We start from the raw sequence: 10,474 nt of genomic DNA on the forward strand, positions 1-10,474 counted from the left end.
GTCAATTTGGAAAACGCGCAAGGAAACCATTTCCTAGACATGTTCAAGAGAGTAAGAGGCCATTGGATTTAATCCACTCTGATGTGTGGACTACTAAAGCTACATCTATTGGACGATGTCATTATTTTGTCACTTTTATTGATGACCAACAGAAAAGTTTGGATGTATTTTATGAAAAAGAAAAGTGAATTTCTTGGGCATTTCAAAGCTTTTAAAGCTATGGTTGAAAAAGAAATAGGCTTGCAAATAAAATGCCTAAGGTCAGATGGAGGGGGAGAGTACCTCTCAAATGAGTTTGCAAGGTTCCTGCAGGAGCATGGCATAAAGCAGCAATATTCATGCAGTCATACCCCACAGCAAAATGGACTTGCAGAAAGGAAAAACAAGCATATTGGAGAGGTATCTCGTGCCATGCTCATCGAAAAAGACCTGCTAGATTTTTATTGGGCTGAAGCAGTTGCTACAGTATTCTACATAATGAACAGGGCTCCCACTGCAGCAATACATGGCATGACGCTAGAGGAGAGGTATACTGGTAGGAAACCAGATATTTCTCATTTGAAAGTTTTTGGTTGCATTACCTTTGTTCATGTGCTAGATGAGATCAAAGTTGGATTCAAAAGCTGAGAAGTGCATCTTTATTGGATATTTTCTGCAACAGAAAGGGTATAGATGCTATAATCCTTCTACTCGTAAGTTTATAGTGAGCAAAGATGTTGTTTTTGATGAGATGAGTAGCTGGTATAAACCAGTAAATATGATTGATGATGTAGATGCACAAAATGGTAATGCTGCACAGAATTCACAGCAGCAATCACAAAATATTAGTGGACCTATAGTGTCCTCTAGCAGTGGTTCACATACTTCACCATGGACAGGCAGATTGAGATCAGGAGAATCTCCTCAAAGCAATGCAGATAGTGGTATGCAAGTATCACGAAAAGGAAAAGAGAAAGTAGATCAGCCCATGGTTGATGTGAATGCAGGTCATTCTTATGTGGATGGTGAATCCAGTGGCTTAGAACAGAGCCTTGATGACGAGTTGGGTATTCCTTCTATTGTTACACCTGGAGTAAGGAAGACAAGGGATGTTTTGAGAGCATCTGGTAGTGAGCCTATTTTGCATAGGTCTACTAGAGCTAGGTATCCTGTGGATAGGCTGAAATATGATGGATTTACAACCATTCACTATGCCTATATGGTCAAAGTGATACATGAACTAGAACCCACTTCTTTTAAGTAAGCCATAGGAGAAGAAAAATGGGAGAAAGCCATGGATGAAGAAATGGATGCCTTGGAAGCAAATGCTACATGGGAATTGGTGCCTTTGCCTAAAGACAAGAATGCAATTGGCTGCAAGTGGGTTTATAAGGTGAAGCACAATGCAGATCGTTCTATGAGCAAATACAAGGCAAGATTAGTTGTCAAGGGATGGCAACTGTAAGAGCAGTCATTGCTATGGCTGCATCGAAGGGATAGTCTTTACATCAGATGGATGTAAAGAATGCCTTCTTGCATGGTGATTTGCAAGAAGAGGTCTATATGGAGTAGCCACCAGGTTATGTGCATGCTGTTCATCCTGAGTTTGTTTGCAAGTTGAAGAAAGCCTTGTATGGCTTGAAGCAAGCACCCAAAGCATGGTCTAACAAGATAGGACAGTATCTTGTCACTATTGGTTTTCAGATTTCCATGACAGATTTCTCACTTTATGTGAGAAAAACAGAGAAAGGTATTATGCTGCTTGTCATTTATGTTGATGATTTGATCATCACAGGTGATAGTGATGAAGATATCCTTCATGTGAAAATGCTATTGAGATGAAGGATTTGGGAGAGCTGCATTACTTCTTGGGCATTGAGGTGATTAGATCCACAAGTGGGATATGACTTTTGTAGAGGCAGTATGGATTGGACATGCTATCCAAATATGGAATGACAGGCTATAAGCCTATTGCAGTTCCTTTGGAGTAGAATGTGAAGCTAAGTTCAGATGCAGGTGAGCTTCTGGAAGACCCTACTATGTATAGCCGCATAGTAGGAAGTTTGATTTATATGACTATTACCACACCATATTTGAGCTATGCTGTTGGGTTGGTAAGTCAGTTTATGCAGGCTCCAAGGAAATCGCATTTGGATGTGGCTAGACACATACTGAGGTATGTGAAGTCCACATTACAGTATGGACTATTTTATGAGACTGGGGTTCGGATACAGTTGCATGGATACACTGATGCTGATTGGGCTGATAGTATTTCTGATAGGAAATCTACCAGTGGATATGTGTTTTCTTTTGGGAGTGCTGCAGTCACTTGGAGCAGTAAGAAACAGCCTATAGTTGCCTTGTCGAGCATAGAGGCTGAATACAGGGGTGCAACAATGGCTGCATGTGAGGCAGCTTGGTTGCATAAGCTGCTTTATGATATGCATCAGTATACAGATGGGCCAATTGTCATTTATTGTGACAACATGAGCTGTATACACTTGGCAAATAATCCAGTCTATCATGCTAGAACAAAGCACATTGAGGTGCATTACCACTATGTGTGGGAGAAGGTTCTAGTAGGTTTTATTAATCTAGTTTATGTCAGCATAGAGGATCAAGTAGCTGACATATTCATGAAGGCATTGGGTGCAGAGAAGTTGCGCAAGTTCAGAGACCTGCTTGGTGTGCAGGAATTGGGATTAAGATCGAGGGGGAGTGTTGAGATATCGAGCTCCACTCATGATATGCCAGGGTGACCGTTGTGCATTTATGTCATCGACTTGTTAGCTGCAGATGCGGTTGGTACACTGCCCATGAATAATAGCTCGATTACAGCTATCTTTATGTACTCTAGTTAGTGGCTCAGTTAGTATGCCACCTAGGTTAGCTGAGTTTGGTTTGAGACCCACATATAGAGTTCATCTATTCCTTTTGTACTAAGAGATAGAGTTTTTTTGGCTTTCACAACTTAGAAGAGGAAAACTGTTTTCAGCCTCCACCTTTGTGTGTATTCCCCCATTGTGTATGTGAGAAAGCTACAAGTGAGACTCCTTACCTCTCTCCCACTCTCTTCACAGCGGGTTATAGGGTGGGGGTAGGTTGAAGTACTTAATATTCCAAGATTTGATGGGTGGGAGGTGTGAAAATTCAAAATTTGCGGGAGTAGCCAAATTTTCAGCCACCGGGTTTCCCCCCTCCCAAAATACACGTTAGTAGAATTGGATATCCCATCAAGTGCAATGTGGCCTAAAATGCTTCAAAACACAAATAGGCCAAAGAGCATGCTATCGGATTTGATGTTGTGTATTATGAAATGCAATCACCTTTGGCATGCTTATGACCCATATAGCAAGCAAGTGCATGGAAAAGGAAACAATTCAAAATTGTAAATAGTGTTGGATTTATTAAAAGATCTTTGCACATGCACAAATTGCACATTTTTAAAATCTTTCATTCTAGGGTGAATGTAGATACCAATATCAATAACTATCAATGTTTGAAGACCACCATGCAATAATTCCACTAGTTTGGATTCTAAGTTTTCAATCCGTTTTGGTTTTCAACAAAAATAAAATAAAATTATGGAGCCATCATACCCCTAGTTGCCTCCTTCTTCCAGTATTTTCTTGCTTACTAATAGAGGATCTTGCAATCCTCAACAATCTAAGCCTTATAGTAGGGAGGGACTTATCACAGATCTTCCTTTTCATCATTCTCTTCCTCCTTTACTACTGGTTGAGGATTTTTTTTGCTCTTGATTGAGGTGTCTTGGCTCTTGAATGTAGAGACCTTGGGTCTTGAAGGTCTCCTTTGTTGCAGTGATGGAGCCTATCAGAGTCGTGACTCTACTTACAAGTGATCCCTAGTTGGAGGAAAATTTGTCGTGTGTTGTGGTGATGGCTCCAACATACACAAGTGATCTCTAGTTGGAGGAAAATTTGTGTTGTGGAAATGGCTCCTACATACATAAGCCAATGAAGTTCTAACTTTACTTTAATTTCCCCCTTTTTGACCTTACGAGGTTTCAACATATTGAACATCCGGAGTGGTGCTACCACGTCCTACCCTTCTAGTTGGGGGATTGTCAACTAGAAGCATGTCCTCTTAGGGATGCCTATTGTGTCGAGAATGTGTGTCCAATTATGTAAGGAGCTGGACATACCAATTTTTGTCCCTATCCTCACCCTCGCTCTTAGCATTTTTAAACATCTTCATGGATGTTGTCCTCTGGGTTGTGTTAGTTAAACAAATGTCCTAATAGAGTGTCAGCCTTCCATGTGTGGAGGTCAACCCATATGACCTGCTCATCTTGCCTTAGGTAGATATTGTTGGAGTGCCAATCATGCACCAAGCCGTTGTGCATAGAAATGGACTTCCCAAGATGGCTTTGTATCCGAGTTTCTTGCTGAAGTTCATGACCACAAATTGTACTAGGTATGTAAAGCTAACTACCTTGATTTTGATTCCCTTGAGTACTCCTAAGGGCCAAGATGTATTGTCATCGACCCAACTTCACTACCAGGGAGGTTCCTTCCAAGTTGGGTTTTACCATTTTTCCCAACATTGTTTTGTGACTACAGTTACCCCAACTCCTCCATGTAGGATGACTTCTACCTTGCTATTCTGACATGAGATTGGAAGCAAAGCATTTGTGTCACCACTCTCATAATATTGGCCGAGTTTATTTATGGGGATCTTGGGTAGTAGGTCTTGGCCATCTTTAAGAGGTGTGATATCTTATGGACTGGGAGGCTCACGAGCCATGATCTGCTCATTCATCTAGTCTGTGAGATCCCTCTAGAGGGTGGGATTCCCTCTTAGCAATGCTGCTATGAGCATTTTGACCTCTGTGGATGGGGAGGATGCCAACCTCAATGATGTCTCACGGTTCAATGGAGGGTTCTTGACTGGCTGACATTGGCTCTTTGAAGCCATAGAAGGTCATCTCATCTTCTTCTCTCAACCTCTATAGGGTTGGGTCCTCCTCAAACATCTTATGCATTAATGTAGGCCCCTTTGTTGAAGGGCTTGGCACCTCTTCTTTCTCCACTCTTTTTGGCACCCGTAGGGCCTTTGCTGTCTGGCTGGCTAACAAATTACCGGGGTGTATTGTGTCTTCCCCCTTCTTGGCCTTGATCTTTTGCTCGAACTTATCTTGGCACTCATGTACCAAATCCTATGCCTCGATTAGGTGTTAGATTTCCACTATCGAATCAAGGTATACTCCCCTATATTCGGGTGTTGGGGCCTTGCTGTGGCCTTGCACTAACTTCTGACTTCCTTATACAGTTGGGATCCATGGCAGCTAAGGGAGGGGGTTTTATCGGAGGAAGGTGAGGTGGCTAAGGTGGCCATGTCTTCGTCAAATGCATCTTGTATAAGCACTTGGTCTAGTCCCTTGCCTAACTTGGTAGCTTTTCTCACTGGTGTGTGCGTGGATCGAGTTCTCTCTTTGAGTTGACACTCATTGTCCCAATAGATCTTTTCCTCTCAGTTGAGGTCTCTAAACCATTATCCAGTGCCATCCAAGCTAAGGCCAAAGTCATTCACCATGTCTAATTCTCCTCGAGTGCCAAAGGTTTCACAAATCTTCTCAAAGCACTCTACATGGGAGACTAGATCTCCTTCACGTAAGAATTTAGTGACCAGCTTGGAGATCATGACTGGTCTTCTCCTTTAGGGATTGGTTTCCCTTTCTTGAAATACTGTGGGTGGAGTGGCCCCTTTTTCCAGTGCTTCCACTAGGATCCACATTGCTTCATCCATTAGGACCATTTAGGGCATAGGTGGAGGTTGCAAAGTATTGTCCTAGCACCCTATATCAGAGGCCTTGTAGCAGGGTTCCATGGGTTCAATGGTACATGGTCGAGACAACGGAGTTGTGATAGGGGGGCGGATAGGATTAGTCAGTGCGACTGGTGGTCCTCTAAGCATTTGCATATTCACCCTGACATATGTCTATAGGGGGCAACTGGGTAGGGTATACCTCCCACACTCTACAGCAATGCTACAAATGTTGGAACTTGGAAGGTCGGGAGCCTAAATGGGGGTCCCTCATGAAAACCTTGTGGGTTTCCAAGTTTTGGTCCTTGAGGCTCATGTGGTGCTTGGGAGCTGAACTCATTTTTAAACCACTGGCTATCATCAAAGAATTGGCCCATTGGTGAAAATGATCACTTGTGGGGACACCATGGGTCCCAACTTCATGAGATGGGTTCATATACCATAGGTGGGGTAGAAATAAGAGGTTATTGTGGCTCCTCCTATTCCCTGGCTTGATTAGCAAAGGGATTCACCATGTTAGAAGACTCTGTGCATCCAAACTTTCCCATCATGTTAGCAAAGATGCCCCTGAGTCAGGATGCTGCAGGTAGGAGAGTGAGGTGTGGCTGAGCTAGTATGGGGAGCTTCTGGAGCTCTCAAGTTGTATGGCTCTCCCACAAGCTTACAAGCTCTTCTGATCTGGAAGGATCGGGCCCGCGCACTAAATAGGAGCTGGGAATAGAATTCCTTGTTTATGTAGATGCAAAACTGGGCTAGTGAGTGGACAAGGTATAATTAGAGGCATTGTCCTTCGGCTCAAGTTCTATGGATAGGACTCTCCCAAACCTCAGGTGCATGTATATAGGTTAGTTATGAAGACACCCAATTTGGTCTCTCTTTTGAGAATTCTCAGTTTTCCTATTCCCAGGCTAACTGTACGGTCACGTTAGCTCTTATCCCTACAGTTATTGGGTTAAGTAGCTATCCATATGGGCATGGGAATAGTTGGTCATTGGGATAACATGTTGCGGGAATAACAGTCGGGCGGTTACCACTTCTAGGCATAGGGTTATCTTTATCCCCACGGTCATGGGGCTACCTACTTAAGCCGATGGGCCAACCTTTTCTCCTTATCCCTATAGTTGGTGGGTTATGTCCTTTAGCTGATCGGTCATCGAGATACACTTATGACAATGGGTCATGGGGATAGCCTCTTATGCCTATGGTCGTGGGGCTAAGACATTATCCCTATGGGTCAACCCTATTTGATAGATCACAAATGTGGTAGGTTAGATTAGGTAAAGTAGGTGAGGTTTGATAGTGTCAGTCATGGCGTTAGGGGTTGAACCCTATGGGTCATGGGGTTAGCAGCCTAACCCTGTGGATTTTTGGGTTACAGGCTTATCCCTATGGGTCATGGGGATAGTTGTCTGTCACTCCTGTGTGGATTTCGTCGATGGAAGTTTCACGGTGGTCTATGTTTTGTGAGTTTTTGTGCTATATTTCTTGGGTTGTGGGGGTACTTCTCTATCTATTATACCTAGGGAAAGCAAACAACAACAAAAGAATGCAAAAATCAAGACTAAAAATGCACTTTTGGGGGAGTTCCAAAACTATTTTACACTACTAACAAGAGTTCAAAATCTTGAAATGGAAAGCTTTCATGAAATTTTGCAACTTCCTAGACCTTAGCAATGTCCTAAACTAGTTTTTCAACAACTTGAACAACGAGGAAAACACAAAAAAAACTACTTTCAACTCAAAAACACTCTCAACCTTCCTCTTTCACTCCTTCCTTCCTATCCTCTAAAACCAACTACTTTAAACTATCCCTCAAGAGTTGGGCAATGGGTGGGTACTGAGAAAAAGCAAGTGCAATGCAAAAGCATACCTCATCTCCTCGGCAATGGTGCCAAAGATAAGTTTGGTGCCCTTAATATGGGTGATGTCGCCAGCACGTGCTTCAACGTCTCAAAGGCTTGTTGGCACTCCTTAGTCTAGACAAATATTATCAATAACTTACAGAGGGGTCACACCATTACCGTGTACAAGAAGATGAATCTTCTATAATAACTAGTGTGCCTTGTAAATCTTTGTATGCCTTTAGCGTTGGTAGGTGCTGGTAGCTCTAAAACCATCTTGATTTTGTTGCAATCAGTGGAGATACCATTCTTGGGCACCATGTGTCCTAGAAGTACACCATGCTTTACCCAAAATTGACATTTAGTGGGTTAAGTGATATCCAATACGGTTTGCACCATTCAAAGACTAGCTTCAAGTACCTAAGATGATCATCCCATGTGGAATTAATGTAGAGATCATCCAAGAAGCCTTCTAGGAAGTCTCTTAGATATTCCTTAAAAGTTATGATCATCAGCCTTTGAGATGTGGCGGGAGCATTTGTGAATTTGAATAGCATAACCTTAGAAGCATACACTCCCCATTCCATGGCAAAGGCTGTCTTGCGCTGATCTTCCGGGTCGATGGATACCTCATTGTATCCTAAGAATCGATCTAGGAAGCTATAAGCTTCCTTCCCGGCCACTCTCTCCAACACATGTTCTATGAATGGAAGAGGATAGTGGTCTTTGAATGGAAGAGGATAGTGGTCTTTTCTTGACCTTTTTGAGGTCAATACATACCCTTATTTTATTATTTTTCTTTATCACAATGAGTATGGGGGACACCCAGTTAGTGTGTTCAATTTCATATATGAATCCAGCATGTATCTGCTTTTGGATCTCCTCTCTTATGAGGGATGCATATTTAGGATTCATAGGATAAGGACTCTGTTGGAATCGCTTGGCATCATCCACCAAGGGTTTTGCACACTATACAACCTCCGATGGGACACCCTTCATGTTGGTGTACTTCCACGCGAAGCAATCCTTTTACTCCAACAAGAGAGATCGGAGGGGTTTCTCTTCGTCCAGTTTTAGATCATCTGCTATATAGACCAGTTGAGGTTCTTGGCCTTCAGGTGCCGAATTTACCAGGGCCGTCGAAGCCCTTGCTAGTGCCTTCTTCGTCGACAGACCGGTCGACAGACCGGCTAGCTTGCTCGTAAGCTATCTTTTGGCCCTCTATCATGTAAGCTTTGTAATGAGATGGGACCTTTTTGTAAATCTTATTTGTCATCCATGTCCTCATCCTTTTCCTTTTCTTCCAAGGTTGGCTTGTCCTTGGACTCCTTCTTGGCCTTGGGTTGTGCAGCCTTGGCTTTGCGAGGTGGCTTTTGCTGAGCCTGTATGGATCCTACTGGTACTTTAATCCGATCTAGCTGAGCACCCTAGTTCGAGAACTCGTGATGGGCCGTGGTAGCTCTAACGTACCTAAGCCATTGTAAATCCGATTTAATATGAATTAAACCCTTTTTGACCTTAGAGGTCTTGAGCATGTTAATCATCCATAAGGGCACTATAGACCCTGACTCCTGGCTCTCGGGGGTTACTATTTGAGTTCCCCTCTACTCTGGCACATCCATTGTTGCCAAGACATACATCCAGTTGTGTGAGAATTTGGGCTCTAGCAATGGAGCATACCAATGCTCATCCATATCCTCACCCTCATCTTTTGTGTTGCATGCATCAAACAGGTTAACAAATACCATCTGCTGAGTCGTGTCTGATTCTAATACAAAGAGATGGCCAGACATGGGATGTGCCTTCTAGGTTTGGAGGAACATCCTCACGGCTTGGTCATCTTGTCTTAGGTAGATTTTATTCGTCCACCAGTCATGGACCACTCACATTGTACGAATGCAAGGTAGGCCTAAGATCATATCATATGCTCTTGGCTAGTTTTGGAAATCCAAAATTATGAATCCTACCTTGTATGTCAGACCAAAGGTTTTGAATTTAACATCACGGAGGTACCCCATTTAGAGAGAGAGAGAGAGAGAGAGAGAGAGAGAGAGAGAGAGAGAGAGGCGGGGAGGGTGGGGGGGGCAAGGGGCAAGGGGGAGGGGCAAACGTGTACCTTTCGAGCTTTGTTTCAAGACATTGCCATTCAAGAACCTAACATCAAGCTCTACAAGGATGGCAATGGGAGGGATGAAGTGCAATTGAAACTCAGGGGGGCTATATGAAATTTGGAGTGGATGAAGTGCATTTGAATGAGGAGTGGGGTCGAAGGAGGAGTGGGATTGAAGGTAGTCCTGCTTATTGCAACCTCCTAACTCCTACTGCATGGGTCCCAAGAATGCACAGTTTGAATGTCCAAAAGTGGTCCCACCTATATGCTTTCTTGGCACTAGAACTTGACCACTTTAAAAGAGAAAAGTGTACAACCTTATCCTGCAGACACCCTCGAATCAAAATGAAGAGGAGGTAGTGCTAAAAGAGGATTTAACTCTCCTCACACACTCAAATCTCAAAAATGTTTCAAACACACTCTCATGAGTTCCTAATCATCTCTTAAAACCTAATCCAATGCTAATGAGTTACACCCAGGCTAGGAGAGCTAGACCTATGCCTTAATACAATGTTAGAAGCATGGATAAAGCTCTCCTACTAATGAGAAGACTACCTAAAAGGACACTGATCCTATACTATCAAGTTCAATTGATTACAAGATTGAGACTTGTACTCATAAAGAGCCTGGAGAGCTTGCATTATATTACTACATGAAAATGACTTGTTCTCCCCAGACAATGTAGGAACATGTTACCTGCTTTCGTATAAGCGAGTTTATAGTAGAGGGTTCAGTTTGCTCATCCAATAGCAAGGTC

The sequence above is a fragment of the Dipteris shenzhenensis genome, chromosome 22, assembly GCF_047967505.1.
Source record: "Dipteris shenzhenensis isolate YYH24624 ecotype China chromosome 22, Dip_SZ_1.0, whole genome shotgun sequence".
In the NCBI taxonomy this organism is placed as follows: Eukaryota; Viridiplantae; Streptophyta; class Polypodiopsida; order Gleicheniales; family Dipteridaceae; genus Dipteris; species Dipteris shenzhenensis.